Genomic DNA, 15,220 nt, shown 5'->3' with positions numbered 1-15,220 from the left:
ACAGACGCATTTGTCTGAAATGTGAGGGGGAGTTACAGTTCTACCCTTGCCTATAGGCTTCTCGGCTTGGGTCTGTGTACTGAGGGTCGGGGATAGTAGAGTAACTTTGCTTCTCCCTAAATAGTGGGCGGGAGCGATTTCGGGCGAGGAGGGCGTGTTTTGAACTATAGTGGGCGCGAGCGAATTCGGGCGAGGAGAGCGTGTTTTGAAATAGTGGGTGCGAGCTATTTCGGGCGAGGAGAGCGTGTTTTGCCGACCATGGTTTATGAATTATTCGGCACAAGTCATTTCGGCCGAGGAGAAGGCACGCTTGGGTGAAGTTACGAACCTACCCTCGATGTACAGCGGGCCAATTGATGCGTGTCCCCCATAGGACGGTAATTTTGCGTCTCCCATTTATTTGCTCGGGCGAATTCCACCGAGCAGAGAGGATGTTTAACGGTTCGTTCAAATTTTGGGAGAATGAGCATCCACGTCTAACTTACCAAGTCGATTCGAATGAAATTTTGAAATATTAGCTTGCCACTTCTTTTTTAGATGGAGAGATGATGCTCGGGAGTAATGTGTTTTTACATGCTCGTTGCTAGCGATTTACTATATGACAAATAGTTGACCCACTCAAAAACGCGAATCAAACCCAAAATGAGATATCTCGATTCAATGAACTAGCTCGTTCAGTAGGTCAAAATAGTGAACTAAATCCAAAATTGAACACCTCAATCGAGTAGCATGTTGTATAGTATTATAGTACTCCATGAACATGTTGAAAGTCAAATTAATGAACTTGTTTGATATACGCATATATCCGTTCATGTGTGGATTGCAGACAACATGGTCTCCAATTTAAATATGTGAATGCAAGTTTATATCAGTCTTTGATGCATAAAACGCGACCTCCCCCTCTCCCGGACTCATGTTCTCTCCCTCTCTCACTCTCTCTCGTCGACAATCTTCAATTCTGTCGCACGCATCCGACACAAAAACCTTGTTGGTCCCTCTCCCTCTGTGTGTGTGTGTGGGGGGGGGGGTCTTTCTAGTCCGCATTCATATATACACCATCTATAGGTCTCCCTCGCACACTATGTATGATACTCTAGCTAGTCCAAGCTAGATATCTTGGGTGCACTCATCGTACGCACACAAATTCCTTGGCTCTTTGCCCGTAACTCTCTCACGCACCACTATGTCGTCTCGGAGCTTTTCCCCCCTCTCTCAAACTCTCCATCCACCTGGGTCACACATACACATGCATATCTCACTGGCACTCGATAGGCCCATCTAAAACTCTATCTCTCTCCATCGTTCTCTCTCCATCTCACACGCACACACACACACACACAATCTCATGCCCAACTAGCCAAGTATGATGGTATCTCACTCAATTGTAGGCACACGCAGTCCCCCGTATATGTATATGACTAGCTAATCTTAGTCTCCATCATAAACATGTGCATGGTCTATCTCGATTTCTCTCGGGGCATCTTTCTATCGCGCACGCACTCCCTCGATCTCCCACCCATATAGTCCCCTCACGATCTCGAGGGGATCTATCTATCACAAACACACCCTCTCTCCCTCCCCATGCGTCCATGCCATCCATGTGTCCCTCTTGACCTTTTTTCCTTGTTGGCCAGACCTCTATTGGACATGTGCTACAGGGGTGTCTCTCTCCTTACAAACAATCACACACTAGCTATCTTCGTGTATCTTCTCGCCTCGCTTTTCCATCTCGGAGATGCATGCGTGATATGTTCGCATAAGAAACAAAAAAACACACTCTCTCCCTAATTTATCGTTTGTTGTCACTTTCTCTTTCACACACATACTCTTTTTGCACACTTACTCATTCTCCTTCACACGCACTTGATCTGTCTCGACTGAGGCACTCACCTCCGTCCATAGCACATAGATTTATTGAAAAGTCAAACATCACAAAGTTTGACCATGTATGTGGAGAAAAAGAATTACATCTAGTACGGCAAACATATACCATTAGATTCACCATGAGATGTAGTTTTATATGATGTATCTTTGGTATTGTAGATATAAATAACATTTGCGTAAACCTGATCAAAGTTTCCAAAGTTTGACTTCTAAAAAATTTACATGCACTGCATTATCGAGCGGATGGAATATCTCTTTCCCCCTCTCAGCTATCTGACACACCACTCAGCCTTATCAGGGCTCCTCAATCTCTCTCAAACTTTATTGGTCAGTTTGGTTCGTGACCTGACCCTCATGCCTTGATGGTCGGTACTGCCTGGTGTGGACGTGAGATGTAAAATATTTCTGCCTGGCCAGGCTTGTGTGGTGCTGAAGCGTTTGGTTCATGCCTGGGCCAGGCAAAGCATCAACGTCCCATCAATCAATCCATGCATCAATTATTTAATGTTAATATCCATCCATGTTGCTATTAGCCTCGTGGCCGCACGACCAGGCACGGCCAGGCATTCGAAATCGGTCGCTTGGGCCAGGCTACTTGCAGTGTCTGGAGTTCAGCCAGGCTAATTAAAGTGCAAGGGAACCCAACCCAGGCGGGCTTCCTTTTTCACAGGGTAGCAACCAAACAAGCGTGCATGAAATCCAGGCACAACCCCAGGGCAGGCAAAAGATGCTCACGACGCAAGCCAAACGGGCCTTATATCTCCCTGGTTCACACATACACATGTCTCGCTCGCGCTATACATATAGACCCATCCAACACTCTCCGCCCTTGTTCTCTCTCCATGTGACACGCACCCCCCTAAGTACCATAATCCCTCACTCCATCATAGGCTCTGTTTGGATCCATGGGTTAGAGTTAGTTTGGGTTAGTTTGGAGTCAACTAACCCAAAAAGATCCAAACAGGAGGGTTAGTTTAGGTTAGATGCATCTAACCCATCCAAAAAAACTAACCCATCCAAGAGGTGCTTATTTGGGTTAGTTCTTCTCGGGACCACTAATAAACACTTTTTTCTCTCGCTCTCCCCGCGGCAGATCCCTTCCCACTTCCTCGAAGCTTCTCGTCCTCTCCCTCCCTCCCTCTCGCACCGCCCGTGAAGGTGCCTCGCCGTATCCGTGCTCCATCTAACCCTGCCATCCAAACACCTCTTTACTTAGAGTTAGTTCAGGGTTAGAATCTAACTCTAACCTCTAACTGAGTTAGAGTATCCAAACAAGGCCATAGGCACAAGCACTCCCCTGATACGTCTCCAACGTATCTATAATTTTTGATTGCTCCATGCTACTTTATCTACTGTTTTAGGCAATATTGGGCTTGATTATCCACTTTTATATTATTTTTGGGACTAACCTATTAACCGGAGGCCCAGCCCAGATTTGCTGTTTTATGCCTATTTCAGTGTTTCGAGGAAAAGGAATATCAGACGGAGTCAAAACGGAACGAAATCAACTGGAGAAGTTATTTTTGGAAGGAAACCCACCTGATGGACTTGGACCCCACGTCAGAAGATATGGGAGGTGTTCACGAGGGTGGGGGCGCGCCCTCCCCCTGGGCACGCCCCCTGCCTCGTGGGGCCCCCGTAGCTCCACCGACGTTCTCCCTGCACCCATATATACCTACGTACCCTAAAACTTCTAGAACAGAAAATAGATCGGGAGTTCCGCCGCCGCAAGCCTCTGTAGCCACCAAAAACCAATTGGGACCCTGTTCCGGCACCCTGCCGGAGGGGGATCCCATCACCGGAGGCCATCTTCATCATCCTGGTGCTATCCATGACGAGGAGGGAGTAGTTCACCCTCGGGGCTGAGGGTATGTACCAGTAGCTATGTGTTTGATCTGTCTCTCTCGTGTTCTCTCTCGTGTTCCTCTATGGCACGATCTTGATGTATCCCGAGCTTTGTTATTGTAGTTGGATCTTATGATGTTTCTCCCCCTCTACTCTCTTGTGATGAATTGAGTTTCCCCTTTTGAAGTTATCTTATCGGATTGAGTCTTTTATGAACACTTGATGTATGTCTTGCGTGGGATAACCGTGGTGACAATGGGTTATTCTATTGATCCACTTGATGTATGTTTTGGTGATCAACTTGCGGGTTTCGTGACACTTGGGAACCTATGCATAGGGGTTGGCACACGTTCTTGACTCTCCGGTAGAAACTTTGGGGCACTCTTTGAAGTACTTTTATGTTGGTTGGATGAATCTGAGATTGTGTGATGCATATCGTATAATCATGCCCACAGATACTTGAGGTGACAATGGAGTATCTAGGTGACATTAGGGTTTTGGTTGATTTGTATCTTAAGGTGTTATTCTAGTACGAACTCTTTTATAGATTGATCCGAAAGAATAGCTTTGTGGTGGTTTCGTACCCGACCATAATCTCTACGTTTGTTTTCCGCTATTAGTGTCTTTGGAGTGACTCTTTGTTGCATGTTGAGGGCTTGTCATATGTTCTATCTATGTTATTATTGTTGAGATAACTTACACTAGTGAAAGTATGAACCCTAGGCCTTGTTTCCTATCATTGCAATACCGTTTACGCTCACTTTTACCGCTCGTTACCTTGCTGTTTTTATTATTTCAGATTACAAAAACCTATATCTACTATCTATTTTGCACTTGTATCTTCATCTCTTCGCCGAACTAGTGCACCTATACAATTTACCATTGTATTGGGTGTGTTGGGGACACAAGAGACTCTTTGTTATTTGGTTGCGGGGTTGTTTGAGAGAGACCATCTTCATCCTACGCCTCCTACGGATTGATAAACCTTAGGTCATCCACTTGAGCGAAATTTGCTACTGTCCTACAAACCTGTGCACTTGCAGGCCCAACAACGTCTACAAGAAGAAGGTTGTGTAGTAGACATCAAGCTCTTTTCTGGCGCCGTTGCCGGGGAGGCTAGGTAAGTGAAGGTATATCTTTAGATCATGTGTTGTCCATGTCTCTTTCACACACGCACACACACTTTTTTCACTCTCTCACTCTCTCTCTCTCTCTCTCGTCAGGGACTCTGTCACGTCCATAAGCATATGGATGTTTTGAAAATTCAAACCTAAGAAAAGTTTGACTAGGTATATGTGGAGAAAAACATTTACATCTGGAACGATCATTAGATTCATCACAACATGTACTTACTTCATACTATCATTTATCTTTGGTATTGCCGATATAAGTAATTTCTTTATAAACTTGTTCAAAGTTTCAAAAGTTTGACTTTAAAAAAATGTTGTAACTACATTATCGAACGGAGGGAGTAGCTCTTTCTCTCTCTCTCTCTCTGCTATCTCTCACGGGCCTCCCCTCTCACTCGAACTCTCTATACCGACGGATTATATGCTCATTGTGTCAGCGTATAGCTCTGTATATTGTTTAGTTGACCGGTCAACCAATCCATATGCTGCGTTGTCAGCTCGTGTTCTGTATCTTGGTGTGCTGGCCCATGTGGCAGTGGGTCAAATTAAGTAAACTAGAGGCCCATCTGACACGCGGTGAAGGAAACAAAGTTGAAACCACTCGGGGTAGCACCCCGCACGCTAGTAAATTGAGGGCGCATTGAGGACAAACTTCTTGCACGCGAAGGACGCACTCGCGCACAATTCACCACTGCGCGGCGGCATGCACAGAAGGATGCACTCGCGCACACCCAGCACACAACACACACCAGCACACGTGTACACCGGCGTCGCCGCCGGTTGATATGGACGGCGAGGCAGCCAACAAGAGGAGGCCGCTCGAGCCAAAACCGCATCCGGCGAGCTTGGACTTCATCAGGAGCCTCCCCGACGACATGCTGCTCGTCATCAGCGGCCTCCTCCCCACCAAATCTACCGTGCGGACCGCCCTGCTCTCCCGGCGGTGGCGCCCCCTCAGGCGCTGCATCCCCCTCAACCTCACCGCGACAGCTACCTCTGCGACGGGGATTGCAAACGCATGGCCGCAGTCTCCAAGATCCTTTCATCGCACCCTAGGCCAGCCAAACGCCTTGACATCCGCATGTTCAGTACCAACTACAAGGTCCAACCCAAGTTCGACGAGTGGTTCTTATCCCCCACCCTAGATCAGCTCGAGGAGCTCAGCTTTGAAGCTGGACGATGTCGCTCTATGCCGCCGTCCGCGCTCCGCCTCACGCCAACGCTGCGCCGCGCCAGCTTCAGCTCCTGCTATCTTCCCCAGATTAATGTCGCGCCTGCCCTTCTTCTCCCTCAACTCAAGCAGCTCGACCTCTTCGATGTTGTCATCTCGAAGAAGGCTATGGAGCACCCGCTCCATAGTTGTACTGCGCTCGAGTACCTTCATCTTGAGCAGATCCACGTGTTCATTAGCCTCCACATCGCCTCGATGAATCTCCAATGGATTTATATGTCTTGCTGGCCCCGCAATAAGACATCAATTGGGAAGAGATCACTCTAGCTGTTCCATGTTGGTCATTGAGAATGCGCCTGTCATTGAGAGATTGCTTGTATCAGATCTAGAAGGCCCAACAAAAATCAGGGTCATTGACGCGTCAAAATTGACAGCGTTGGTGTACTCATCTGCCAAATTCTCCGAACTCTTTATTGGATCCGTAACCGTTCAGGTACAACACTCATCTTCTTCTCCGTCTTCTTGAAATTCACATTTTTAAATTTCTTCTTGATGGATTTACGACCGTCTTCCAGAAAATGATTCTCACAAGCTTGACCCAGTCCATGCGCACAGTGAAGATCTTAGCACTAAAATCTATCGGCCCCAATCTGGATCAAGTTGTTGGATTCCTTACATGCTTTCCATGCACGGAGAAGCTACTCATCAAGGTGAAACTTCTTTCCTATTAGTAAACGGTAATCACAACGTAGCTCAATTTTTTCATAATTTTCCCAAATTACGATGACAAGTGTAGTGTTCAAAACTACATCTACGCACTGCACCAAAAGAAATGTTTTCAGTATTTTTTCTCACGTGATCACCTGCATAATTTTTATGATGTACTACTATAGTAGCCTAGGCTAGTCATAGTGGAAAGTAACTTAGACTACTCCAGTAACTCTATGGTTACCCTAAGGGCAAGTACTACCTCCGTCCTGGTTTACTCTTCCAATTTTGTAGTATCAAAATTTGACCATAGATTTAACTGACAAAATGCTAATGCATGTCACTAAGAACTATATCGTTGGATTCATATTTGAACATAATTTCAAATGGTGTAATCTTTAGTGACATGCATTGGCATTTTCTTAGGTAAATCTATGGTCAAAATTTTATACTAAATACGAGGTAGTATTCCCTCCGTCCCAACATTTGTTTAGATATGGATGTATCTAACACTAAAATGTAACTAGATGCATCCGTATTTAGACAAATTTAAGACAAGAATTTTGGGACGGAGGGAGTACAAAAGTGGGCTATGTAGGCCAAAACATGTGCCAAATTCACTTGTGATGCATTTGGCATCGATGCCCCTCCATTGCTCACCTGGTGCCCCAATCTGGAGCACCTACTTTGCTCCAGTGCCAAATTAACTCACGCAATGAAAAAACACCGTGTGGGAGAGAGAGAGAGAGGACTGAGGCAATAAAAACACTTGTTTGGGAGAGTAAGAGGCTGGTGTAGTTGGTTTAATTGATTTGTTTATACATGTGGGTCTGTGTGCACAGCGGTGCCAACTCTCTCACATCGTGAGAGCGGTGCCAAAATCTTTTGATTTGACATCGATGCGTATTATGTGGCATACTTTTGCGAAGTATGGCATTGGCCACATAGTGGAAGGCAACAAATGCCCAAGCTCTTCACTGCTCCTAGTTAAATGAGAGGAAACAGAAACAAAGAGAGAGAGAGAGAGAGAGGGAGAGAGAGAGAGAGTGAAAAAATATAACTAGCCAGCCAACCCTATCGTATGAGCAAATGATATTGGTACCTCTTGATGACACGGCAATCTTATGCAGCCAGCTGCTCTAATATGTTCTCTTCTTTTGCAGATAAAAAAAGACCTGAAAGTGAAAAATGTGCTGCACTATAACAATCTCATCGAATGCCTTGATCTCCATCTTATAGAAATTGATTTGATCGACTACCAAGGCAGCACATCTGAGATTAAATTGGCCAGGTTCTTTGTTCTGGAGGCAAGTGTGCTCAAGGTAATGAGGTTTGGCGTTCTCTGGCGCAACAATGAATGGCGTGCTGATCACCGCAAGCGTCTCAGCCTAAATGACAAAGTCTCCGCAGAAGCTGAATTTGTTTTTGAAACATCAAGTGGCCAGAGACTCAAAAACTTATTTGCCCATTAGTGACTTGTCAGGGCGGTGGATTTTAGTTTGTACGATAACGCTGCATCCACCTAAAGTAACAAAAGTTCTTACGTGAACTCCTAGTAATTCCCTCTTCCTAGGTGCAGCATTACTCCTAACATTTGTAATATCAGTTTGAAACTTGTAATATTGCCGTGTCCTATTCCTGCGTTTTCAAAATCCTGCAAATCAAACAGGTCCTGAGTTGGTGATGATGTTGTGCCTCCCATCTTTCACCAGTAGCCGTCGGATCTAGATCTGACGCATACAAACCAAGCTTCTCCAGTTTTGCAAAAAGATGCCCGCACTTGTTCCCTATTTACAAACTACTCCTTGTCTCTCACAATCAGCCTTATCTCCTCCCCACCACATCTAGAAGGCCGTGGAAAAATCTGGCGCGATGGCCACTGCCGGAGCAGTCCACCCCCAATCTTGGTGTTCCGTGCAATGCACGGGCATCTACGCACGGGAAATTATGTCAAACAGGGCTAGTTCTAAGCAGGCTAGCTCTACAGCCATGATGATAGTGACTGCAGACGGTGAGGCTGACTATGGTATGCCAAACACGGTGCCTATACTCAGGTGTCATCTCCGGCGCAGGGTCTTGTCACTTCACTGTGAGGAGCAGCACGTAATAATTTGACGAACAGGTAGTATAGTGCTAGTACTCCTAGGAGTACTACATTGGTAGTACTACTACTAGTACTAGTAGCACCACCGTCTGGATTTAGGAGTACTACCACGTCCATCTGGATTTTAGTATTTGACTAGCAATATCTAGTAATGCATGTCACAAAAAATGTACTACTCCCTCTGTAAATAAATACATGGTGTTTTATTCCTATCGGTGAGAGAACTTAATGTTTTCTTGCTAACTAGAGTCTTAATAGGATTACATGCAATGAACTAAACACTGCATGTCATGTTTGGTAGTCTCAAGTCATTGAAAGCATGCACGGCCCACATCCCTCATTGGTTGATATGTCACGAAATAAGAAACACGGAGGGAGTTAATGCACCGTGCCTAGGTGTTTTGGGATTATTTGGTTTTCGTAATGTGACTTACACAACATTTTTGTTTACATGCATTAACATTTTATTAGTTAAATCAAAGGTCAAAACTTGGCACAAAATGCAAAGGGGACGAATAAACCAGTAAACATCAAACTTCTCTCGTTTGGCCCCAACTAGAGGTCCGGTGAGATGACTATACTGTACCGGCACGGAGGGGGCGCAGCTTCATTGACTTACAGCAACTGCCTTTGGGTCAATGACACGTGGGCCCAGGGGGTGGCTGGCCCACCTATCATACAGCCAAAGGCAGGTGCAGTAGAGGGCCGAGGAGTAGTAGGAAATCCTACGCACCTATGCATGCTAACCAAGGGCAAGAGTGATCACTCGAATCGCAAGATCAGTTGACTAGTAGAATCTAAGCTAGACCCATGGAGGCGATGAGCGCGAGCATCATCCGGCTGTGCCAGATGGTCCACGACGCCGGCCTGCGGCCCGACAATGAGGAACGTCTCCAGGTAGTATTGCTTGAGGCCGGCAGGGCAAGGGGCCGCTTGGACGACAGCTCCGTCTCCTTGTTCGACGAGGTCCTCGTCGGTTTACTCGACAAGTTCACCGTCGTCAAGAAGCTTGCGGACGACTTTGACGTAAGCCTTCAGCCGACGCGCCCAGGCTATGCGATGCCTGCCACCCTCAACGGCCACTATGGTGACAACCTCTTCGACACACTAGTGGCCCTGCGACTGCCCGCTGTCGCGCCGGAGAATGTCCACCTTGAGGTCGCGCTCGCTGCGCAGCGCCTGGCGCAACAACACACCATGGTCATAATCACCCACGTCTACGCGCATGCAAGAGGAGGACGATAGGACGCTGGCCTTCTTGGACCGCAGGGCAACCTTGGACACACTATTCAGAAGCACGTTGAGCTCGCCGCCAACGCCGCTGCTCCTCACACGTTGGTTGGTGACCCGGCGCACTAGGGCGTGAGGATGTCGTTGATGGATCCATATGTATTTTTATCTTTCCGTCAAATCCATGTAGTAGTATATGATACTACAGTAATTATCTTACCTTTCGCATCAACTTCATAATTTTCATACGTACTCCATGCATGAACGGCGCCAGAACCAAACTTCTCATTACTCTAGGCAAAATCGTTATTTTCTATATATTGATCGCGCCATGGAGCAGAACCAAATTTTACAAGTTACGAGTTCAAAAGGAAAAGCCTGCCGTGTTCGGTCGCACCCCCACACGGTTGGTCCGGCACGCCGCTCAAGCGGGAATGCGTGCAGTGTTGCATTTTCACTTACAAGTGGGACCGTAGTTGAGCAAATCGACTATCGTCAAACCCCCACCCCGCCCACCGTGCGATGGCTGAGAAAACAGGAGGGAGAAGAGATGGCTGTAGCACGGACTCCAAGAAAATTGGTGTCGGATGGGACTCGTGTGGGTGGCGTGTGCCGTAGTGCTAGACGTGAATGCTAGTTATGGCCCATGCCACCCCACTATATCGAGCCTATATCGAGGTACAGTACGTAGAACAAATTTCCTGCAGTCCGTGCTCAGCACTCCTCTATCTCTCTTCTCAGCCAGCCAGCAGACGCATGGAGCCCATCGTCTGTTTGCTCACATGCAGTCCCACATGTCAGTGAAAACGCAAGCGGACCCACTGAACCTGCACATCTTTGACCTCGACGTGCTGGTGATGAAAAACAAATCCAAGAAAGATCTTCGGTGGCCGCTTTTGGAGTTACTCAAGAGTAGTAAGATTCTATTTACAGTTTAACCCAAGATGCACATCTCGTGGCTTCAACTTATCAACTACCACTTTATTTTCTTTCATGACACGACCTGGATGCTGGATGCCCCACGTGTCGGCAAAAGGAGGAAGTACCCGACCAAATCTTCGGTTGTGCTCTCGGATTAGACTAGTTGTGCTAACTTAAAATTTTTGTTGTGTACTCCCTCTGTTCGAAAATACTTGACTTCCATTTGTCGAAAAACGGATGTGCCTATATACTAAAACATGTCTAGATACATATATATTTTGACAAATAGAAGGCATGTATTGTGCAACGGAGGGAGTAGAATGGATGCAAGTTTTTGTATTGGGAAGAAGAGTACAACCATATATTGATAGAGCGCAATTTAGTAGATGTTCTATCACTTTTAGCTAGCACAGAGGCTATAAATGAGATTAGTGCACTTGTTGATACTCCTACTTGGTATGCGTGTTGCTGCTTAGACGCAGAGAAAAACGGACCGAAGGGAGTACTAGAATAGAGGCTAGACATGAGACTAGATGCGAGGAAGCAACGTCTACTTCTTTACACTCGAAGAAGAAAGAAGCACACAAGATCGAGCCTCCACAGATCAACAATGAATGCATCGAGAAGGCACTAATCCAACTTACAGGAGTAGTAAAATGTATTCTTGTGGTTCTTGTTTTCTTTGGTCTTGATTTTCTAGTCAAAATTATCGTTGGAGTTCGTGCAAAACGAAGGTCCGTTTGGGGTCATGCGTTGCAGTTGGCCTTACAAGTGGGACCATAGTTAAGGAAACCGACTATCGGCAAACCCCCACCTCGCTCGCCGCGTGATGGATGAGTTAGAGAAACGATGAGGTTGAAGAGATTGCTCTAGCACGGACTCCAAGAAATATGATGTCAGATGGAAGTCGTGCTGGTGGTGTGTGCCGTACTTCTGGACGTGAATGCTTGTTCTGGCCCATGCCACCCTACTACTCCTACTAGTTAGTACTATATAGTACTACTAGTATCGAGGATTCGAGGTGCTGGTTACGTAGTATAGTATGGCTACAGTAAAAACACCCGCACGACGCGCAAAGCATGTGAAGCTAGTACAAATAGTGTACTACTATTGTTGATTGGCCCCATCAGATAACCTGTTGCAATGCACGTACAATTATGTATTCGGAATTTTTTTTTGCCTCGTTGCACCACTCACTCACAGAAGCAACTCGAAAGCCATTCATAAATTTAGTAAGTTTATCACAGGCATATCATTTTATTACATACAACAGGTCATCAACCCACATCGACAATGAGGATACATTATAAATACTAAAGTTTTCACCACACAACAAATAACAAGCAACGAAATGAACTTCAACTCAACCATTCCTCGGCATTGAAATGCTTGCTTTGAACCACAAGTGATTCTCTGGGACGGGCCATCCATTGTCGATCTGGAGACCAACGCAGGACTGATCACCCAGGCTGAAGCGGCCTACTATATTAGTACCAGGGTAGGGAACCACCCAAATGTCCGAGGTATAAACACAATTGCTTCTCTTAAATGGTAGTAATGTTGTGTCAACAGCAGTTGGATCGCCTTTCACCATCATTGGATATTTTTGTCCAAGGAAGAGCGAGTTTTCTCCAAGACTATCAATTCTGTACCAGGGAGAAGGAGTTGGCACTAGCACACTAGTATCCATCCCGAATACCATGCAACGGGTGTTGGAATAGGTCTGGAGAGTGCGACCATGGGAGACTACACCTACTTCCTTAGCAGTAACATCATTAGTGGGCTGTATACACATGAGAAGAGGTGATCCATCGGAATTAGTTGCCAGGCGCCAAATAGTATATGGGCGCTGCTCGTCCTCATGCTCGTGATCATCACCATCATCATCTCCCCCTTGGTTATAAAAATGTTCAAGTATAGGTGGTGGAATGTTCACAGGACCTTGGAAACACAAGAAGAAGGTTAATTAGTAAGGCTGGCCATAGTGGGGGTAACATAAGTAGTATCATGCACTTGGGACTCGCAAACATGCTTATGTGGCAGACAATTAAGGAAGAGAGAGATGGTTATAGTAACATAGGTAGATACCATAACATAATAAATGTGATGCTACTATGCGTCATGCATGGCAATAAATGAGACCATCTATGATACTAATCTAAGATACTTTGCACTATAGAGGTAGTAACATAAACTAGTAACATATGCATGTTACTAGTCTAAGTTACTCCCCACTATGACCAGCCTTGCTAACCCGCATGCATGTGGATGAAACAATTATAATTACGGTGGAAGACAAACGTACCGAAACAACGAGGATGCCATGCAAAAACAGTGCCACGAGTGGTGGCAGCAAACACAAGGCCCTTGTATTGAATTGCATCACAGTACTCATCCGTGTACAGAAACTGATTTTTGAGCAATATCCATCCAGTCAAACCACTGACGGCAGCAACAAGCTTGTCGAAGATAGCAACAACTTCATAGTTGTTGTAATTCCAAGAGCGGTTGGGAACTCGAGAAATTGCTATCTTCCGTAGAAGACAGTCACCATGATTGTATTTGAACGTGCGTACAATACCGGTGTGCTCAACCTCTGGGCAGTCTGCTGAGATTTTTGGAAGTGGAACCCAGTCACGAGTGTACACATTCACAAGTTCCCACTCGCAGTTGGACCCAATGTAAACAACCGAATCTCCATTTGCGCCTGCCCAAGCCTTGCCCTCAAGCGATGGCATCTTAACATCATACGTATCATTATCAAGCGGCATCAACTTGCACAGGGCGAGGCCTCCGTCGTGACAGCGCCAGTCATCAGGGTCACAACGAAGAAGATAGGGGAGATCAAACCGCTCCTTGACTCTTGGGTTCCTTGTAATGATTTTTATTAGTTGAGTTGAGAATGGGCTTGAATGAACCTGCCATGCTAGCCGAGGTGATGACGTCGCACCGATCAATGAGTTCCTCCACCACGTCATCTTTTAGATCGGGGCAAGAATAACAGGGTTGTTTCCGTCCTGTTCCCTCCATGGAGAAGACGATCGAACAATGGCAGAAGAAAGGGTGAAGGGCTGAAGGAAAATGGAGGAGGGAGAGGAAGAGCGTGCGACAGTTTTCCAAATCAAGAGGGAAAGGCAAAGAGTCGATGGACGGTTGCCAGTTTGCCACGGTTTACGAAGGGGCGCCACGGCCTACACATCGGTTCGGAAATACTCCGACTACTCGCTGTTGTCTCACTGATATGTGGAACGGGACCACATGTCAACGAGACATGGTGTGTAATTTCTCGTGCAAAATGCGATCTAGCCGCATTGGCCCGAGGTGCCGCATTAGCTATCAACCTTTATTTTTTTAATGGCGCGTCGTTCAGTTTTGAAGCACGACTAACTGGTACTATACATAGAGAAAATATAAACTACTCTACCACTACTCCACCTCCAGTACTAGTAGTATAAAGAAGATATATAGGCTGGAGCTTCAGTGCTTTCTTGCCAAGGGCTGCCCACTTGCTTCTCACACTACCACCCTCTCTCCAGATCTAAAAAAGGCGGCCCCTCTCTCCCTCCTCACCGGTGGTCATAGATCCGCCAGTGAAGAAAAGGACGTGCAGCGTTGACACACTCGCCATCGGCGAGCGAGGTCACACACTAACGACAAGGCCGTCCTCTCAGACCTAGCGCCCGCGCGGGATCGCTGCCATAGTGTGTGCGGAGGACGACGACCACGAGCGAAGCCACTTCCCGCTGACCCTCAGGTATGCTACCTCTTTTCGAACCATACCCTTGTTCTATTGCCCCATCTGGCACGTCGTTGCATGTGGATCTTTTTCCACTCCACCATCTTCCCAATTTGCTATCCTCTGCTCTGCTGGCCACGCAGACGAAAACCATAATTTGCACTATTAAAGGAAACCCTACTTCATGCAGACTAATGCATGTCTGGGTCGAATAAGGAAATGAAGGGAGACTGTACTGTCCAAGAGAGTAGGCATCGAACCCGCATCTAGGTTGAAAAGGGGAAAATCAGTAGCTAAGGAACAAGTCTCGTGTCTCTTGGTTGAAGAAGGGTAGAAAGGCATGACAACGCAATAGAGAATGACCAGGTCGATCAGTTTGTTGTCCTCACATAGGAAAAAGGTGGCTAAAGAGAACAAAAATGGGACGTAATCCACATATGCTGCCTGGATATTTGTTGCTCTGGGCAACCATACCTCCCTCACCACTCTGC

Source organism: Triticum dicoccoides, chromosome 1B (genome assembly GCF_002162155.2).
Source record: "Triticum dicoccoides isolate Atlit2015 ecotype Zavitan chromosome 1B, WEW_v2.0, whole genome shotgun sequence".
NCBI lineage: Eukaryota > Viridiplantae > Streptophyta > Magnoliopsida > Poales > Poaceae > Triticum > Triticum dicoccoides.
Note: the sequence above shows the minus strand (reverse complement) of the source record.